General features: G+C 38.8%; 1 protein-coding gene and 1 long non-coding RNA gene across 15 annotated transcripts in view; one reads left to right on the top strand and one right to left on the bottom strand.

Moving 5' to 3' along the window:
• Positions 1 to 707, bottom strand: part of TMEM144 (transmembrane protein 144) — a 73,389-nt gene extending 72,682 nt beyond the window's left edge. For 7 of the 12 annotated variants that reach the window (XR_003133417.3, XR_003133418.3, XR_003133419.3 and 4 more), the window contains exon 1: positions 549 to 706. The gene's annotated coding sequence lies outside the window, so the exon portion shown is untranslated. Of the gene's footprint in view, positions 1 to 548 lie in introns of all 12 variants that reach the window. The other 5 variants (XM_025439484.3, XM_025439485.3, XM_025439488.3 and 2 more) reach the window with 4 other exon arrangements.
• A 31-nt stretch (positions 708 to 738) lies between these two features.
• LOC112654843 (uncharacterized) overlaps positions 739 to 21,538 on the top strand; it is a 30,254-nt gene continuing 9,454 nt past the window's right edge. Inside the window, exons 1-4 of one of the 3 annotated variants that reach the window (XR_003133420.3) lie at positions 739 to 920; positions 12,108 to 12,492; positions 12,986 to 13,141; positions 15,667 to 16,105. This is a non-coding gene — a long non-coding RNA (uncharacterized LOC112654843). Of the gene's footprint in view, positions 921 to 12,107; positions 12,493 to 12,985; positions 13,142 to 15,014; positions 15,506 to 15,666; positions 16,106 to 21,538 lie in introns of those variants that run through there. The other 2 variants (XR_003133421.3, XR_004805345.2) reach the window with 2 other exon arrangements.

Here is a 21,538-nt window from a genome sequence, read left to right as displayed (position 1 = left end):
GAAAAAGGAAGGGATAATGGAGAATGTGTGTGGGTGTGGGTGTAGGTAGGGAAACTGCATTTTTGGAAGGGTAGCCAGGAAAGGCCTCATCCAGAGAGGGACATTTGAGTAAAGACCTGAAAGAGGTGGGGGAGACGGGAGGAAATGGTGGTTAGAGGTCCTGAGGCATATTTGAGGAAGGCAGGGAGGTCACTCGAGCTGGAGCTAAGGTGAGAAGAGAGTGGTGGGAGATGGAGTTGGAGAGGTAATGGAAGATGTCAGTCATCGAGAGGACTTTGGCTTTTTCTCTGAGGAAAACCAAGAGCCACTAAAGTATTTTGATCACAGGAGGTGCACTAGTTATCTACTTCTGCACAGCAAGTTCTCCTGGCTTAAGAACACCATGTATTATCTCTTACAGTCTCTGTGAGTCAAAAATTCAGGAGCACCTTGGGCAGACTCCCACTGATTCCCTCATAAAGTTGCAGTCAGATGTTGGCTGAGGTTCCAGTTAAGATCTAAAGATGTGATTGGGCCTAGAAGCTCTACATCCAAGTTGCCTTACTCACACGACTGTCAAGTTGGGTCTAGCTGAAGACCTCAGTTCCTCTTCACACGGGCTTTGCCATGGGACTGCTTGAATGTTCTCATGACATGGTGCAGCTTTTCCCAGGGTGAGAAATTAAAAAAGGTAGAAGTGTCATTGTCCTTTATGAAGTAGTTTCTGAAGTCACACACCATTGCTTCTGCAGTATTCTATGGGTCACAGGGTTCATCCCGCATTCCATCAGAGAAAAGCTTTCATAATGGCACGGATACCAGGAGTGGGGGATCACTGGGGACTGATTCGGATGGAGACTACCAGGGGAAAAAGGAAGAGAAGTACTGGAACAAAGGCCTTGCCTGGGCATGAGCGGACAGGATCTAGCACGGGAGCAGAGGTTAGCCCTTGTTAGGTACACAGAGAGGTCACTGATACTGAGTATGCAGATGCAATTGCAGGGAGGTGGGAAGAAGTGGTGGGAGTTTGAGCACATTCTCTTCTGTTTTTTTTTTAGTCTCTCCGTGAGATAGAAAACAAGGTCATAGGTCAAGAATGAGGACGGGGAAAGAGGTTTTTGGAGGTTCACATTTAAAGTATTTTAGTATCTCTCAAGAGATGCAGTGGTCCTGTTATATTACTTGCTTCATCATATTAATAAGGAGAAAAACTGTGGCACTTGGGGGGCTCAATGGTTGAGTGTCTGTCTTTGGCTCAGGGCATGATCCTGGGGTCCTGGAATCGAGTCCCACATCAGGCTCCCCGCAAGGAGCCTGCTTCTCCCTCTGCCTAGGTCTCTGCCTCTTTCTTTCTGTTTCTTTCATGAATAAATAAATAAAATCTTAAAAAAAATAAGGAGAAAAAAACCCCTCTTTTTGACCATTGTTGTATTCTAAGAGGCACAGCCTGAGTTTTAGCAAAGTGAATGGAAAACAACTCTGCTTGTTTTGTTTCATTTTAAATCTAATTTTTTTTCCTCTTCGGTCTTAAGAAATTTTTATGTTTATAACATGGAAACTTTTAGCTGTAAACATATTTTGATTTGCAATCAGATCACTTTTTTACTTCTGTTTCTGGAACAGGATAAAATACAGATAATTTAGTGTGCTTAAAGGAGACTCTAAAATATAAGACATGGTCTTTTCCTAGCTCAATCAGCCTGAGACCCCGTGGGACAAACCTGTAGACTAAATAAGTCAGGTTTACTGATTCATCAAGATGTGGGGGACTGCACATCGGAGGAATTGAAGAGTGTTTCAGCAAAGGAAGAAAAGAAAAGAGTTAAGGATTTTGCAGAAGAGTGGAGTTTAGTGCAATGGACACACAGTAGTGTTTCGAAGGGCTCAAAGCAAAATACTGCTGAATGTAAAGGAGCCAACATCAGTCCTGGACTGTGAAATGGTCCTTTCTTGGAAAGACTGTTAAAATAGAAGTAAAAAATAAAATAAAATAGAAGTCAAATGCTATATGCAAAGACCCACTATCTGAAGCCCTGCACATGGCCTGGAAATCAAGGCTGCTTCGCTGTGTCACAACTTCGCTCTTATAGACAAGAGTGGGATGTTTTATTCCTACTGAAACAAGAGTGTTTTTCAACAAGAAAACAGTGTTTTCTTTCAAACAAGAGTGTTTCTGATAGTCTATGATTTTAGAGAAGAAGATTTCTCAATAAGAAATCAGTAAATGCTCCAGTAATTGGGTTCTTATGGTATTTTATGGCTACAGATTTGGGAGAAATATTGTTTTCTGATAAATTTGCACTTAGCTTTACCTACAGTTCCAATTCTGGACTGATGAGTGGTAGAGAAGATTTTTGTTTTATTTTACTTTCTTACTTGATAATATTATAACTTCCTAGCTTAAAATATTGATGTACAAGTTGCTGTTTCTTCCTGGGTAATCTTAGTCAAGACACTTAAAGAGTTTGTACATAATTTCAAAAAACCTGTAGTGTAAGGAAGTTGAAAGAAATCCTCATCAGTGTTTGTTTTTCTCATCAGTGTTTGTATATAAAATTAGACTTCTTTTATTTTTAATTCCCAAATTACAATGCCTCCCACACTATGTTTACAAGACCTCAGCATTCAAGTGTCCTGCAATTATATCTGCCAATCTCCAAAGGAAGCCTCCCAGGTGTTCACACTTCAAGTGTGACATCTTCATATTCTTCCTTTCTTGTTCTAGCTCCCCCAGGCTAACAAGCACTACCATCCAAATAATCTAAAAAAAAATCTCCTGTTGTTGTGACTGATGAGTATGTGGCACCATAGCCATGTTCTCACAGCTACAGCTCACCACAGATGCAGAGCATTGTTGGTTCTATAAGGACCTTAGAGGATGTCTCTTCTCATTATGATATCTTCTTGATCTTGGAGCATTCTGTTCATGCTGTCTTTCAGGAAAGCTGCTTCTGTCTTCAATGCCTCATCTCTTACAAGTAATCCTCAAAACTTATAATAAACAAACAAAAAACAATAACGAAATCAAAGAAGTAAGTCAATCAGTAATAATAATAAAAGAAATGGAATCCATATTCTCATAGATCTAGCTCTGATTCTACCTTACGCAAGGACTCATCAAACCACAACACTTGACTTTAGCCTACAGGTCATCACAATTTCATCAAGAACAAAGGGCTTGCCTTAAATTTATATAGTTAAAGGGTTCATCTGTTGATTTTCTAGAAACAAGGGAACGGTTTGTCTAGGTACTTTAAAGTCTACATCTTTAGAAGATCAATAACTTATTATAGTGCCACATTCAATTAAAATTTTTTACTTAATTTTATTCATCGAAAATCTAAAGTCTCTTGACTCCAATCTTAGCCAGGATATCCTTTTGCATAAATAATCTTTAACATGCCCTCCAATGAACATTTGTGGCCTTTTATACCTTGCTAGTTGGCATGACCATGTGATTTTTCTTAATAATGTTTCAGAGGGTGAATGTCAACATAATACTTATGGTGGAATGACACAGGAGAAAGGTCATTGGAGGTTTTGATGAGAATCACAGAAAGGAAAAAAAATACATGATCTCATTTATATATGGAATCTAAAAAGGTCAAACTCAGAGAATCAGAGAAGCACAGTATAGAATGGTAGTTGCCAGAGCCTGGGGGGCAAGGAAAGTGGGGAAATGTTGGTCAAAGGGTACAAACTTTCAGTTGCAAGATGAGTCAGTTCTGGGGATGTAATGTGAAGTGTGATGACTACTTAATAATACAGTATTGTAAATTTGAGATTTGCTGAGAGAGATCGTAAGCATTCCACACCACACACACTCACAAAAGGTAACTGTATGTATGATGATGGATATGTTATAGCTTGATTGTGTTAATTGTTTCACACGGTCTACGTATATCAAATCATCATATTGTAACCTTAAATATATACAATTTTTATTTGTCAATTATACCTCAATAAAGCTGAAAAAACATAATAAAAAGAATACATGAAGGTGAAAAACTTAACACAGGCAACAAATCCAATACGAGCATAAAATGTAGTTCCTTTAAGTTTTGTCTTTACTAGCTTTGATTTTTCTCTCCACTGCTGGTAAGAAGGGAGGTTCACATTTAAAGTATTTTAGTATCTCTCAAGAGATGCAGTGGTCCTGCATTAACTTTAATTTAAAGCTTAGTCTAATCTGTTCACTTAAACAGAAGCTTTATCTAATACTCAGTCTCTCTCAGCAAATAAAAGCCATATAAATAGTGCTCAGTTTTTGAAATAACCTCCCCACACCTGATTTTTTCTCTCCCTTATGGTGTCCCTGTGTATGGGGGGAGAGTGTGGCTTATGGGACATCATGAACATGGAAGAGTCAGAGTCCTGAGATGTTACATCTTATGCATCCTTTGGTTTCCGGGACTGTGTCCCATTTCATTTCAGTCTTTTCTGCTGGCATCCTTGACTAAAGTGTAACTTTTGCCTTTTGCTTCCATCACTTAAGGGAAACTGTCAAAATCACCAGTGGCAGCCGCTTTGCTAAATCCAACAATTACTTCTCTGTCATTATTTATGTTACCCTTCAGCAGGATCTGTCACAGCTGATTTTCCCCTTCTTTTTGATGTTTGTCATTGATGTGGCTTCCAGAACATCACATTCTCCTTGTTTTTCTCCTATCATCAGAAGGCTCCTTCATCAATCTGCTTGGATGGTTTCTCATTTCATCCCTTTTAATATTGGAGTGCCCCGATTGCTCTTCTGAAATCCAGTAGCATATTTTGGATAGCTTACCTGACATCATCACCTAAATGTCTGAAAGAAAACTCAAACTTACCCGAACCCTGCCCTCCTCATAATCTTCCCTTTCTCAGTTAATGGCAACCTCATTACTCCAGTTGTTCAGATCAAAAATCTTGGGATCTTGAGGCTCTGCTTGTCCATGACTTTGTCTCTCACCCAATAGGGGAGAGACATAGATCAGGATTTTTTGCTCTTGAGGTCTTGCCCCTAGGATTCCAAACCCTTTTCTCTTCTCTTCTCTTCCAGTGTCACTCTTCTAGAGCACATAACCATCTTAAATTGTGCGTGATTGTTTTGAAAACTGGAGTTCTAGGTGATCTTAGGGATAAAATTATATATATAGGTTACAGTTAAGTTTGCAGTTTATAGTCCGAGGTGACACATATTGTACCCGATATTGTGCTGATAGTTTTAACAGGTCACATTTCCTTGGCCTTCTTTTGGCCCTACACTGGGCCTCAAATTCAACATGTTTAAAACATCACCCTTCCAGTAAAGGACATTGATAGCTATGTTTGCCCTTGGAATAGTACTTCCATTCTTCTTGGACTGTCCCTGTGCTTCCTCCTTGAGCTTCCTTGAATGCTGCTATTTTCTTACCTGAGTCTACCTCACTGGCCTCATTTGATTGGTTCAGGGAGGTAAACCCGGCCCATACCAAGCCAACCACAGTATTTCAAAACCCTGGTTACAAGTGATTGATTTATTATTTTATGATCCTAAGTGGGTCAATTAGAATCCTTTCTAGAATTTTTGAACTCGGAAGCACAGAGTAAAAGGCAGAGAGTAAAACTGTCTTTTACTCTTTGTGCTTCCGAGTTCAAAAATAGGGATAAAACCTTGTTTAAAAATAGAGATAGAACCAAGTTCAAAAATAGAGATAAAACCTATGAAAAGTAAAACTAGGGAGCTGTTGTGGCCACATTTCCAACAATGTAAAGAAAGTGGTCTGTAGTGAGAATGAAACCAATGCCCAGAGAGGCACAGGTGAAAGGTAGAGGACTAGTGATATTTCAGTCCCTAGATCTAGTTTTCCTGAGGCCCGGTTGTATCTCTAGGCTTTTGGAGGTATTAATGGAGAATCTTATGCTTTATATTACAGAGACCCAAGGCTAAGTAGCTCAGGGGAGAAAAAAGGAATTTGTTTTCTTATATGGTTGGGAAAGAGATTACAGTACTAACATGATCAGTGAAATAACTGCATTATACAGGCCTCTATTTATGCCTGGAACTGACACTTCAGAACCACTGGATCTCTTTATATCCATCTCTCATCTCTGCTTGCCTCAGCGTTTGAGTTGGTCTCAACTGAACTTCATGCAATTAGGCTTTTTCTAGGTTGCTGAGGAAGAGACTTGCAAGCTGCTCCAGTCTTTCATCCTTCCTAAATGGTAAACCCAAAGATAGAAGCTCTAGAGGAAGGTCTCTGCTATTTTAACAAAAAATCTCATGAGGGCTCAGCTCTCAGCCAATTCAGATTGGCTCAGCTCATGTCTTACGACCACCTCTGAGCTAATGACTATGGCCAAAAGCACAGGGTGCTCTGATTGGCTAGACCCAGCTCATATACTACTTCCATGGGCGTGGGTAGGTCAGACACAGCTGTACTCAAAACAGGAAAACCCTTATTATAAGGGATATTAAAATTTGTTTTAAGAAGGCAACACCATAGCTATCACAGTTTACTACATTATTGTTAGTTTAATCCTTTCTAGATTCCCTTAGATCTAAGGAATCCCTTAGATTCCAGCAAGAAAAGCCATTTCCTCCTCTAATCCATTTGAGTTATTTTTTCTCATTTGCAATCAGGAGTCCTGATGAATACACACTTTCTCATCTTGCTTTTTCTTCTTAGGTGCCTATTTCCCTGAATGAAAGTGTTTGCTGGACATGTGGGGATCCTCTTCAATTTCTGCCTTTCTCCCTCTCCATACCCAATTAAATATCCTATGTGAGTTCTAACTATAAAATATTTCTAAAACCTACCTCATTATCCCATCCCTATTGTCACAGCCGTTGTTCAGGCCTTTGTCATCATCTGCTTCATTTGCTCCCTTAATTAGTTTTCTTACTTTTAGTCTTGTTTCTTCCCATTCTGTCTTTCACTTTATTGTGCAAGTAAAATGGTGTCATTTCCCTGAATAAAATTTTCTCTTGGCACTCATTGCCAATAAGCTAAAAGCTTCCTGGTGTTGTGTACAGGAGCTTTTGTGTAGTGTTGCTAAGGTCCCGTGGTGTCCACGTCTCAGCATCAGTTCTTACCTGTGTATCACATTTACTTGGCTGCCATATTACCTTTGTCCTATTCCTTTCAGGTATTGCTTGCTGCCCTGGTCCTAAACTCCAATCTCATAATTGTCTTTTATTTGGTCTTGGGATGCCTTGATAACCTAACTCTTCCTGCCTTTATTATTTACCAGATTCTCAAACCTAGTATTATGCATAAATCTGCTTTTAAGAAGTACATAGATCTTTACCCAACCCAGATACATCGCATTAGAAATACTTTTTAAAATGCTTTTTAGAGACTCAGAAGCAGATAGTTTGGAGAAGCACTCACTTGGCAAACGCTATGCTTGAATCTCTCTACTGCCCACTATTGAAGTCCTCTGGTTCCTCTTTTCTACTTTGACTGGATTCCTCTACCTGAGGAATCCTATTCCTGAGGCTTCTGATTGGCTGAACTGTCCTGGAAGTCACTTCAGGTTTACATCCTGGTCATCTCTGCCCTGCACCCTTGTGCCATCAACTAGGAATCAGCTATTTCAGCCATTGGCCTCTCCTATAGTTATGTAGCCCCTTCATTATTGAACATTCTTGGATTTATTGTGTCTATTCTTGCTTTACCATCTATACTTCAACCTCTAGTTCAAGTGTAAATTAGTTTTCCCAACTAGTTTGGCTATGTCTCCCATCATAAATTCTCCTCCTCATTTGAGAGCCCTGAATTACCATTGCTCGATATTCACTAGTACTTTAAAATTATTGTAATGGTTCCAATTAGTGCTGTGCTTTAGCTGAGGGCAAGTTGTGTACATCTTTTCCAAATTCCATATTCAATAAAATTGTGTTGTTTGAAATTGGCTGTGGTGAGATTATATACATCACAGAAATCGGCAAATACTCAGAACCTGCTACACCCCCCCCACCCCTGAAGGACTGGTAAATGTTACCTGCATACCACTATTTCCAGTGGAAAACCAAGCTGTGGGAGTCTTGGTAACAACCTGGAGCACCTGGTATAACCCTTGTAGGTAGAAAAATGTGTATTAGTATAGACTAATAGCATCTGGGAGCAAAAGTGGACTGAGCCTGGACAGTTAGTAAGTTAAAAAGGAGAGAAGTAAGCTTCTAATCCTGTTCCAAATCCATTCCACTACTTCACTAATCCATTTCAGTTAATGGCCACAACATTCACAAGAACCTTGCACAAGCTATTTAAGCAACGTGTGTAGCAAGTCCCTCATCTATAAAATGGGAATGCTAATAGCATCTATCTCATAGGGTTATGAGGATTCAGTGAGCTGCGGATTGGCAAAGAACTTAGGACAATGCCTGGAACAATCATGATTTCCTGAAACAGTATATAAGTATTTAAATAATTGTGCAGGTCAAAACCCATAGAAACAGCCTTGCCTCCATTCTTTCTCTCATACTTATATCCAAACTGTCAGGAAATTCTCTCAGCTTGACTACATATATCTCAATCTGACCTCATCTTATTATCTCTACTGTGACTGATGTGGGAAATAAAGGCAAAAGAAAAATTAAATTTCCTTACTACCTACAGTCCATTGAAAAGTCCTTGAAACAGGCAGAGTGACCTTCCTCTAGCAACTCAGCTGCCTCAATGTTACTACTTTGCTAAGAGCAAGAGGCAATGATAGCTTAACCTCCAGGATCCTGGAAGTCTACTTGAACATATAAAAATTCCTTTGGGAACTTTCTTTATCTCTAAACCCCAAGACACATGTTGGCAATTATCCCCCAAGCATATGGCCCACCAGTAGACGTCCTGAAGAGTCTCATGATTGGGTTTTTACTAAAGAGTAATAAATGGCTTTTTCCTAACGATAGCTAGGCCCCTCAGAATCCTGGAAACCTTGTTTCCAAAATACCTGGGAAGCTTACACTATCCCTAACCTCTTCCCAACTTGAATGTATATAATGGGCCCTCCTCATGACCCCAGTGCAGCCTTTTCTGCCCACAGATTCTGTCCCCATGCTTTAATAAAACCACCTTTTTGTACCAGAGACATCTCAAGAATTTTTTCTTGGCCATTGGCTTCAAACCCTAACATCCTTCTTTCATTATGACTGCCTTGGATCAAGCCTATATCATCTCAATCTGAATTACTTTGATGGCCTACAGATGGTTTTCTGGCTTTCACTCTTGTGCCCCTACCAACCCCCCAGACTATTCCTAAAATAACAATCAGAGTGATTCTTTTCCATCATTTTTAGACCATGTTCACTTTTTAGCTAAAAACTTTCCAGTGGTTCCCCATTTCCTTAGGAGTAATAGCCAAAGTCTTTACAATGGCTCCCAGGTCCTTGGCCCTACTCTAAGCTGCCCTCTGACATCTCCTTCTGTGACATTCCCTTACTTAATCCTGTCTAGTCTTTCTAGCCATTCTTTAATGGACTAAGAGAGGAGAGTATAGTAGGGCTATGAATAAGAATGGATGAGAAAGCAAGAATGGACATTGTGAATGAAGTGGAGGCAGGTGTGGAGGGTTGAGTTTAAGTAGTACAGGGCAAAAAAGAGTCAGTAGAGTAGGAGCAGGTCAGGAATTTTGTCCAAAGCAAATCAAGTAAGAACAGGATCTGTACCCAGCCACTTGGAAATGGGCCTAATATGAAGGAGCCAAGAAAACAGCCCCAACTAATACCCTGCAGAGAAACTGGAAAACTTGAATGCCCTGGAGTCCTAGGTAGAAACAGGCCAAGTGTGGGCTGGCTTTTTTGTAGAAGTATTCAGTGTGAGAAAGCCTATGCATGTCTGGACAAAAAAATATTTCCATACCTGGTGGTATGTAGAACACATTCCACTAATAATATTGACCTGCCTCTTTTCTAGAAAAATGATGGGAACTGAATGTTCTTTGGGAGCAGCTGGAATGGGGCTAGGATGAGGGCAAGGGTTAACACAGCAAAGAACAAAACTGTGGCCAAGAGAACAATTGGGAGAATCAGCCTTGATCTAGCTCATGGACAGGTTTCCTTTTTTTTTTTTTTTTTTTTTTTTGTGCAGATAGAGAAGGCATAGACCAAGAGCAGACAATACTGAGTGCCATCTTTAAAATATCATCTTGGTAGAGCCAGGATTGTAAACCAAACAAGCATATGGTTAAAAATAAAACAAATTAAAAAAACAAGTCTTTTGCTTCTCCAATTTAAAAGCATTGCACTAAGAAAAAGATCCCAGAAAGGAATCCATTGGAATCCTACAACAGAATCGGGGTGGGATCCTGACTATTGTCTTACAGCCTGGCTTCATCCCCTGATTCTTATTTTCTGGTGCTGCTTTTAGTCTATGGACCCCATTTCAATACCATTCATGTATCTTTTTTGCTGTATTTCTCCTTCATGTGCTCATTGTTATCCCTTTGTTTCTAAGGTTTGTTACCCCTTACAGTCAGCTGGCTATGCCTCGTCTACTCACTACCCACTTTGCTTGGGTCTCTTTGCTTTAGGTGCTGTTGATACCATTTGATCTAGTATTTTAATTTTTCTCTTGCTGCCCTGTTGTTGCCTGTATATACCGACCGCATCCTGGTTTCTTGCATTCCATATCCTTGGGTTAACCCAGATTACCCTGATACATATCCATAGAGATAGACTGTGTCAACATCTCACGGCAGGATAGAAAATTCCATCATACCACATCTGTCCACCAAATAAAAGATTCTGGAGTGCTGACAAGGTCCAAGCTTGGTTTTACACTATGAAAATCGGGTCCAGCTGAGAATTTAGGACCTGGTGATGAACTGTGTGTGCTCATATGCAGTCGATGCTGTTGGTTTCCCATATAGTTTCCCACTAGCCAGTGTATCCTTCCCCTAGGTGCTGAGAGTACAGAAGCTAAGGCTTAGATCTACCACTATTTCAGAGAATCACTCTTGGGTGTTGGGAGCTGTCTCAGCCAGAGATACTTGGGAAATTATTCCTCTCTTTCCCAATCAGTCTACCTGCATTTGATTCCAAACCTCACCTTTGGTGTAGGATGGAGGTGGAGAGGAAGCATCCTATGTAATCACTGTACATGGTTCTCTGAGAAAGGTTAGGTGTCTGACTTTGTGCTGAATGGAATGAGTGGTGCCAATTAAAATGGTCTTGCTTCCCATCTTAAAATAAAATTCACCTTGTGACTTGTTTTTTTTTTTTTTTTTTAGTCATTTCAAACTTGAAAACCTTCCTCCAGCTGTGATTAGGGGATTATTTCCAGATGAGAGCTCTGATACATCTCTTGGACAAGCTATCAAGCTCATACTTCATCGGGTATGCCTTACCCCAATAATGACTTGTATCTTTTGAGGTATGATAGCTCCAGACTTATAAAATACAGGTAGGAGGTAGTATGTTAGCCCCTCACATCAAATTGCATTGATGTGAGGCTCTAGAGAGAGGTATTGGATTCTGTTTCCATGGAAACTGGTTCACTGCTCAAGGGGAAAACAGGACAGGAATTGAAGTCTGTGTTAATAGCAGCTCTAAAAATAATCAGTAATGTGTTGAAACAAAGTGAAACACCCAGGAAGGAATAGTAAAAATTATAACCACGCAGGGTGGGATGGAACAATACAGTGTTGTGCAAATATTATTACAACTACAATATACTTTAGGAATTATGGAATGGTTGATGACAAATACATTTCTGAGGAGAAACAGTTATTTCACTTGTTCATTCATTCAGATGACTATTGAGTACTGATTATATGTCAGCTCTGAGGTAGGGCCTGAAGATACAGAGATATGTCAGGATTGTCTCTATCTTCCAGGCTGTCATGGCTTTATAAGACAATGGAAAAAAAATCCACTACAGTTATAATGGATGTTTTGTTTGTCTACCTAACGCCATTTTGTTTTGCACTGTGCAGCAGTCAGGAGATAAGGATTTGTGTGGGATGGATATCACCACATCTGGCTCCAGGGGCAATTCAGAGTCACTTACAACAGTGATTATTTCAGCAATAAGCACATAACCAAGGTGTAAACCTATATGACACTCTTTTATCTATAGTGACTGCCTTCTGCGCAGAGCTGAGAAATCTTGTTTGATGGCTGTGAGATGCTTGTAATCTTTTTTTAATTTAATTTATTTTTTTTTACCTAGATGTGAAAGAGGGATCATGCAGAGTCTGTTGCTTCTTCAAGAAGCCACCTTGTGATCAGAAGGAAAGTCAGCCAAGATACAGCTGAAAGGACCACAGAGAAACTTAGCCAGACATGACTGAACTGGGTGGAAGCCACTCTGCCTCTGGATGTTGGAGTGAAACCAGCCAATAATATTTCTTTTTGTGGAAACTTGAGTAGGATTTCTGTTTTTTGTTTTTGTTTTTTTTTTAATGTTGTTGTTATTGTTGTTGTTGCCTGAACCCAAGAAGAGCCTCCAACTAATTTCAAATGAAAATACCATTGGGATGAGTGGAAATAACGGCAATAAGTAGAGGGAATTATTGGATGTACAGAGGAAGAATAAATCAAGGGAAGAAGAGGAGGTAACAACTGACTTAATCTTGGGAAAATGAGTGCAAGACAATCAAGTTTCCTGTACTGTGAAGTAGAGAGTTCAATTTTTTTCTGTCAGCATAGTGCCTGAGTGTAAAACTCTGTTACTGGCAAAATGGGTGTCTCTTAACCCAGGCTTCTATGGAGATGTAGCATGAACCCAAAGAAGCTTCAGCTCAAGTGCCCTTCACTTACACTTGCCCCTTTGGGCCTGGGATCATATAGCAGCCCCCCAGCTGCACATTAGCATTCTGGCTGCCCCAACCTAAAGGTCATTCTCTAAAACCTGGTGGTGTCTCTGGGCTGTGGGCAGGGTGAGGGTGGGCTGATGGCACCATTGCACTATTTCTACATTTTTCTGGCTTCTAGTTAAGAAGCCCTAGTAAACCCCATCAGGTACCTGGACCTTATATTTGACCTCAGTGATAATGGTAGGAACTTCTTTCTGTTCTCATCTCTGCCTTGAACACTATGGCTCTCTAGAACAGCATGTCTGCAGCCTGAAAGAGAAAATAGGCGAAGTATGGCTGAGCTAGACCAGCTGCTCCAGAAGCCACGTGTGTGCATGCAAGTGTGCATGTGTGTGTAAATTATTCCACAAGGTATACATATACAAAATCATCACATCTTATACTTCAGGTATGTACAATTTTGTCAGTTATACCCCACATAGCTGGAGAAAAAGGCGCTAAAAAATCAGAAATTGTATGAGTCACAAAATAATTGCTAAGGTGAAGGTAAAAGAACAGGAGTTTTATGGTCTTAGATTCAGTGCACAAGTGCTATTAAAAAACCGTAGCACTCGGGTGCCTGTGTGGCTGTCAGTTAAGCGTCTGCCTTTGGCTCAGGTCATGATCCTGGGGCCCTGGGATCGAGCCCCATATCCGGCTCCCTGCTCAGCTTACCCCTCTCCCTCGGCCCTGCTTATCATGCTCTGTCTCTGTCTCAAATGATTAAATAAAATCTAAGCAAAACAAAACAAAACAGTGACACCAACAACAAACTAGATACGAAAAATACTCTGCAATTGAAAGTTCCATAATCTGAATTTCTGTCCCTGCTCTACCTCTACCATGAAGCAGCCTGAGCAAGTGATTGACCGAGAGTTACTTTTTTACATTGTCAGTCTGTTTGGCAATACGGAAGTCAGCAAGAAAGATTTAAAAATAATTTAGTTAAGAAAACATAATTTTAAAATGATAGAATGATCTGTATCTTTGAATAATGCTGCTGACATATAAAGTAAAGAGGAGAGAGAACCTTGTACCGTGAAAACATCACCTAATCTGAATTCAAGAATTCTGATTCCGTCTGTGCATTATCATGCCTTTCTTGGGTCATTTGTTTATACAGTTGTTGATCTGCTTCCTCTCGAAAATCAGGGTGTTAATGTCAGTTTATCTCTCAGACCTCTCCCAGTTCTAAGATTCCACTGTAAAATACAACTATGCCTCAATTATTCAAACTTTATATTGTTTCCTTTATAAAAATGTTTATAATAATCCTTCCTGAGGTTCATAGTATTTCCTGAATCTGAAAAATCAAGGCTGTTTTTTTTTCTTCAAATACTGCTTTAGTCAGATTCTCTCTCCTTTCTTTCTATACCTCAGATTATTCTTGTTTTAAATCTTTTCTCATAACCATGTCTCGTATATAGTCCTTTCTGGATTTTCTATTCTTTTAACTGTCTTTGCTTCATTTCATATGTTTTCGTTTTTGTTTTTTTTTCTGACCCACCTTTCAGTTTACGAATTCTCAGCTGCATCTATTTTGGTTTTTAGTAAGTTGACTATGAGGTGTTTATTGGTAGTTTTCTTTCACATATCTTTTCTCGATCTCTGTGAGTTTTTTTTTTTTTTTTTGGAACTTTGAATTGATGTCTTTTGCCAGTTTGAAAATTCTCTGTCATTATCTTTTCCAGTATTGTTTCTGCCATATTGTCTTTCTCTCTTCTTCTGGACATCCAGTTGTACATTAGATCTTTGAGCTGTGTCCAATGTGTCTCTTAAACACTCAGTTTTTATTTTTCTCCATTTTACTGTCTGACACTTAGTTTTTATATTCCCTAGAGACCTGTTTCTGGTTTACAAACCTTGCATTTACTGTGTCCAATCTGCTTTAGAAACCCAAATAAATACTTTTTATTGCCTATGTATATATTTTTTATTTTTCATATTAAGAATGTCCATTTGATTCCTTTTTATAGGTCCCAATTTCCTACAAGTGAGATTTTCTCACTTCTCATCTTTTTTGTTCACCTTTGCTTTTTTAACTTTTATACTATTATATACTAATCTTAGTGTTTTAAAGCCTGAGTCACCTGTGGATTCTTTCTCTCTCTCTTTTTTTAAGAAAAATCATTGTCTCTATTTTATAGGTCAGGAAAATAAGATATTTTATGGAAAATGAAATCCATTTAATGGTGTGTAATACAGTTACAGGTCTTGAAGTAGAATTTGGTGTCTTAACCATCATTTCCCACATTTTAAAAAGATTTCTTTATTTATTTTAGAGAGAGAGACAGACAGACAGACAGGAGGAGCAGATGGAGAGACAGATTCTAAAGCAGACTCCCTGCTGAGCATGGAACCTGATGCGGGGCTTCATCCCATCACCCTGAGATCAAGACCTGAGTCAAAATCAAGACTCGGTCACTTAACTGACTGAGCCACCCCTTTTATTCCCCACATTTAATCAATAAACATTATTACTCTTTGGAGGATTCAAAAAAGTTGCCCTATTAAACATACTGAAAATAAACATTAAACACCGTTAAATGATGAGTAGCTCTAAATCTCTCTAACCTCTTTGCATTCATTAACTAGGACTCCAGAGTAAAAATAATTATGATTTTCTATTTTTTAAAAATATTTTGACTGGATAAAGTTTCCAATTTTGGAAAGAGATAAAAATTAATACCATGTGGTTTTAAACAGAAATATACCTTAATAGTCTTTACAGTATCCACATGACTGTTTAAAGTATAAACACATTTATCCTAAGACCTACATAGTAGGTAAAAGCCTTTTTTTTTTTTTTTTTGTAAAAGTCTTTTATAAAGACTATAGCACACGATAGTCATGTGGATACTGTAAAGATTACTATACTTGGTGAAATGTCTTGCCTTCCTTCATAATTTCTTTAACCTTTTTTTTTTTTTACAGTAAACAAATAATCTTCTAAAGTCTGAATCTTGTGAATACAGGTCATTTCCTGGTTAAAGCTGGAGCACCTCTCAGCAGTGAAAAATGTGATGGGCAGTCATTTTTCCCCTGCTTTCTAACGTATAATCCAAATAAAGTTTATAGAAGTTCAGAGAGAAGGACAAAATTTTCAAGTCTTCTTTTACAGATTTTATTTACTTATGCCAGCCAAATTTCTTCTGATAAGAAATTTTCAATTGCCTTTGGGGGAGATGACCACTGGCAGCCTACCACAGGGGCCATTTTGGTGCAGGAGCATGGGAAGAAATCTGGCCAAGCCTGGGCTAAGAGAAGTCTGGTGTGCAGTGAGGTGTGCTCCCAGGTGCCAAAAGTGGCCACATAGCATTGGACTGGGCTTCTCCAGGTAGCCATGACAGCAGCACTCCTGCTTCTATGGTGGCCATGTGGTTGAGGCCTGTATCTTTTTATTTCTTGCCTTTTCTCTTCATATTGATCATTTGCTTTTATTTTTAGTATGCTTATACTTTTCAGTTGCTTTTCAGATTATAGATGATAAACTGTAGAGGCTCTATATGATATTCTCCCAAAAAGGGTTAAGATTTTTAGTCAAAGAGTTACAGTAAATGATCTTGATCCTGTCAAGACTTGTTTTTCAGTTTTGTTATGCCTATTTTGGTTCTGCCTTGACTCATAGGGTTCAGGCCTGAAGTTTCCTCCATCTTGAATATCAATCTTTTAACACCCTGGTGCTGTCTGGTTGCTAAAATCCACCTCAATTCTTGAGCTTCTTGTCTGCTGTTTACCACACTTCTTCAGGATTGCTTTGCACATTCACAGCTCAGAAGCTGACCAACCATTCGATGGAAATTTGAATGCAGAGTTTTGAGCATTCCTTTGAATTCCAAAAGAAAAGTTTTTTTTTTCTCCAATATTTTGCTCCTCCAATCCCATCTCCTTTGGTATCCCCAAACTTATTCTTTGACTCCTCAGACCTAGGAGCTTGCTTTCTTCTTGAGCTCTTTCCACTCTTGCCACAATTGGGAAAGTGCCCTCAGGAAAATTCTGAGGTGAATGTGGAGTACATCTTGTGTGCTTTCCTTGCTCAAGGATTCTAGTTGCTCAATGTTACTTGAGCTGGTTTTTCAATGCTTTCAAAGCATTGTTTATGTGCTTTCCCAACATCTGAAGTTATTTTTGGTATAAAATTTAGTTCAACATAAGCTACATTATTAAGTCCAGGGCCAAAAATCTTATCCATTAAATTTTAATTGCAATAATTTGTTTTATCATCTCAGAATATTCTTTTTTTTTAAATTTTTTAAAAATTTATTTATGATAGGCACACAGTGAGAGAGAGAGAGGCAGAGACACAGGCAGAGGGAGAAGCAGGCTCCATGCACCGGGAGCCCGATGTGGGATTCGATCCCGGGTCTCCAGGATAGTGCCCTGGGCCAAAGGCAGGCGCCAAACCGCTGTGCCACCCAGGGATCCCTCAGAATATTCTTTTTAAAATTTCTTTTTAATATGTCATCATTATTTTTAATTCCTTTTTGTTGCATGCTCATTTGTTCTTCCTTTAAACATTTTTTACATATACTAAATTCATATTTAGATTCTAATAGTTCTAAAAGTTCTCAGTTTTTTCTTCTTCTTTGTATGCTTGATGGTTTTATATAAACTAATAAAAATTTGTGAAAGTTTTAAATTTGAGAGTCCTTCCTTTTTAGAAAACTTGTAAATAGTGGATTATATATGTTTTTCCTTATTTATCCTGGGTCTTGGTTTAAAGTAAGAATGCCTTTGAGAGTATGTAGCCTGACATACTGCTGAGGCAGAAGTTATATATTTTAATCTTGAATTATGCTCTCCATGGAAAACTTAGGAAAGCAATACAAATGTTTTGTGACATACTTATTTTTTTTAAGTTATATTTTATTGGAGTTCAAATTGCCAACATATAGCATAACACCCAGTGCTCATCCCATCAAGTGCCCCCCTCAGTGCCTGTCACCCTGTCACCCCCACTCCCCGCCCACTTCCCTTTCCACCACCCCTTGTTAGTTTCCCAGAGTTAGGAGTCACTCATGTTCTTTCTCCCTTTCTAATATTTCCCACTCATTTTTTCTCCTTTCCCCTTTATTCCCTTTCACTATTTTTTATATTCCCCAAATGAATGAGACCATATAATGTTTGTCCTTCTCCGATTGACTTATTTCACTCAGCATAATACCCTCCAGTTCCATCCACGTTGAAGCAAATGGTGGGTATTTGTCGTTTCTAATGGCTGAGGAATATTCTGTTGTATACATAAACCACATCTTCTTTATCCATTCATCTTTCGATGGACACGGAGGCTCCTTCCACAGTTTGGCTATTGTGGACATTGCTGCTAGAAACATCGGGGTGCAGGTGTCCCGGCGTTTCATTGCATCTGAATCTTTGGGGTAAATCCCCAGGAGTGCAATTGCTGGGTCAAAGGGCAGATCTATTTTTAACTCTTTGAGGAACCTCCACACAGTTTTCCAGAGTGGCTGCACCATTTCACATTCCCACCAACAGTGTAAGAGGGTTCCCTTTTCTCTGCATCCTCTCCAACATTTGTTGTTTCCTGCCTTGTTAATTTTCCCCATTCTCACTGGTGTGAGGTGGGATCTCATTGTGGTTTGGATTTGTATTTCCCTGATGGCAAGTGATGCGGATCATTTTCTCATATGCATGTTGGCCATGTCTATGTCTTCCTCTGTGAGATTTCTTTTCATGTCTTTTGCCCATTTCATGATTGGATTGTTTGTTTCTTTGCTGTTGAGTTTAATAAGTTCTTTATAGATCTTGGAAACTAGCCCTTTATCTGATATGTCATTTGCAAATATCTTCTCCCATTCTGTAGGTTGTCTTTTAGTTTTGTTGACTGTATCCTTTGCTGTGCAAAAGCTTCTTATCTTGATGAAGTCCCAATAGTTCATTTTTGCTTTTGTTTCTTTTGCCTTCATGGATGTATCTTGCAAGACGTTACTGTGGCCGAGTTCAAAAAGGGTGTTGCCTGTGTTCTCCTCTAGGATTTTGATGGAATCTTGTCTCACATTTAGATCTTTCATCCATTTTGAGTTTATCTTTGTGTATGGTGAAAGAGAGTGGTCTAGTTTCATTCTTCTGCATGTGGATGTCCAATTTTCCCAGCACCATTTATTGAAGAGACTGTCTTTTTTCCAGCAGATAGTCTTTCCTCCTTTGTCGAATATTAGTTGACCATAAAGTTGAGGGTCCACTTCTCGTTCTCTATTCTGTCCCATTGTTCTATGTGTCTGTTTTTGTGTCAGTACCACACAGTCTTGATGACCACAGTCAAGTAGTACAGCCTGAAATCTGGCATTGTGATGCCCCCAGATATGGTTTTCTTTTTTAATATTCCTCTTGCTATTCGGGGTCTTTTCTGATTTGTTTTGCGATATACTTAGATTCATCAAGCTTCTTAGACATGTAAAAGCTTTATCTGTAGAAATTCCAAACCCATGTTATTAAACTTATTTATTTAGAAATATGTATTTGAGAGGGAAAGTTACCTACTTGTTATCTGAAATTCAACTAATTTTAAAGGATTTTTTCCTTATTTAAGGAAAAGAAAAATGTCTTTTTTTTTTCCAGGATCCAATAAGGGGATAAGTGAAAATAAGCTTTGGTTCAGTTTGAAATTTATGATGGATTGGTAGGTGAATTATTCATGAAGTGAAAATGAATAATCTATAAAACTAATCAAGCCAGTCTAGTACTGTTACTTGGCAGATGACAAATTTGGCCAGATTAGAATTGTCATATTTGATGCTATGTGTAGGCATGATCTACAAGACAATGGGAAGACTTGACATCTGAACCTAGATGATGTGTCTGCTAGGTGTGGGCAGGTTCTAAGCGTGGTAGATGGGCAAGAAGGTGGAGAACTGACAGGGCTGAAAGTTTTAGAAGGCTATCTAGTCTGGAAGGTCAGATCCTATATGCCCCTTGACTGCTAGACCACTGAGTATATTTTTTGCACCTACATCCAAAGTGGCTTGACAAGCCTGTCACATAGTAGTCGCACCAAAACAAACAAACGAAAATTAAATAAAAAGTTCCAACAAAATAATGTAGGAGTCTAGAGATAAGGTAACAGGCACCTCAGTCTCTGAAGATCACAAGTTTCTTCATAATAGGGAGATATCTGCCAGGAGAACTGGAGAGATCCAGTTCATCCAATAATTGAATGACCTCTCCCCAGATCAGTATGTAAATGGGTACAATGAACTCTCAATCTCTCTTTGCCCATAATAACTGAATATTTCTAAGGTCTATTTTCCTCATCACAGTCCCAGTAGTGACAGTAGCTACAGAATTAACTTTTTGGTAATGGCTTTTATTTATTTATTCATCTAATCTTTGCACCAATTCTATGAGGTGCTATTATTAAATTGTTATACTACTATTATCATCAATCATTTTTGCCCTGGGAATATTGCTAAAGGCCTAGAAGGAGTGTGTCTAACCAGGCTGAAAGTGTCAAATTGCCTGAGGTTAAATTCTTCAAACTGTGGTCTACACTAAATACCTTATATGACAAATGCCCCATGATTCCACTTACATTGCCAAGGACCCACCTTGCTAGAGTCTCACAGTGGTTACCATGGACTAATTCTAAATACCAATGGCAAAAATGACCAAAGATTTGAATCCAAAGTAGCATGCCAAATATGGTCCTGATTAATTTTAAGCCCTTTGTTAAGTATAGAAGGAGATAGGGAGCAAATTCTGGATAATACGCTGCATTAGTAACTTGGTAAGAATGACAATTATTTCTTGAACCTGAAATTGTGTATTGATCAATGTTCTATCCATCAGTGTTTTCTTGGGGTCTCTTTAGAGAATGCCTAGTCATTAGCATCATCCTTGCAAGAAGAAAAGAGCAAGTCAATGAGCCATTATTTCTTACTGTGTACCATAACTATGCTAAGTACTTTATGTATGACATATTTTAGAATAGCCCAATGAGCTAGATAAGTATAAAAAGATTTTCACATGAGGAAGCTGAGCAAAATGAAATATTTTGGTGTCTTAGTTTGGGCTACAATAACAAATTACCTGGACTGGATGGATTAAAGAGCAGAAATTTATTTCTCAAAATTCTGAAGGCTGGGAAGTCTGAGATCAAAGTGCTAGCATGGTAGGGTTTTGGTGAGAACCTTTTCCCTGGTTCATGGATGGTTACCTTCTTGCTGTGACCTCACATGGCAGAGACCAGAGAGAGGAAGCGACCTTCTTACCGGGGCAGCGTTTCCATCTTGAGGGCTCTACATTCATGGCCTTCCCGAAGGCCCTGTCTCCATTTACCTCACGTTTACCTCATGTTGGTAATTAGTATTCCAACATATGAATTTTGAGGGGGTGCATTCAGTTCACAGCACTTGCCGAAAGCACCCAGCTAAGAATATTTTGTTTACAAATTCCTCAACTCAATGGAATTAAATTCAGATTTATTGTCATAAACTGTATTTCTGGCTATTTCTATATTATAAGCAATTGGTACAAAGATTAAGAAAAGGAATGTTGCCTCTGAGCTGGTGATTATCTCAATCAAGTTTGCTTTATTCCCCAAAGAACTGCAAAATAATGTGCATTCTTAACCAAAGCATTGGTTATTTCCTATGGAAAAATGATTGAGGTGTGTTACATGTAGGGAAATGATATGTTCATTCTTATACAAATATTTAATTTTTTTCCATGTGTTATACTGCTTTGTATCTGCTCGTTTTTTTACATTTCAAACCCCATTCCAGGCTTCTCAATAAAGCTTTTGGGCTTATAATTTTTGTCTATGCTACACATTATGTGGCCATGGGAGCCC

The sequence above is a fragment of the Canis lupus genome, chromosome 15 (assembly GCF_003254725.2).
Source record: "Canis lupus dingo isolate Sandy chromosome 15, ASM325472v2, whole genome shotgun sequence".
Classification (NCBI taxonomy): Eukaryota; Metazoa; Chordata; class Mammalia; order Carnivora; family Canidae; genus Canis; species Canis lupus.
The sequence above is the reverse complement of the archived record's forward strand: the minus strand, read 5'-3'. Positions and strand labels throughout refer to the sequence as shown.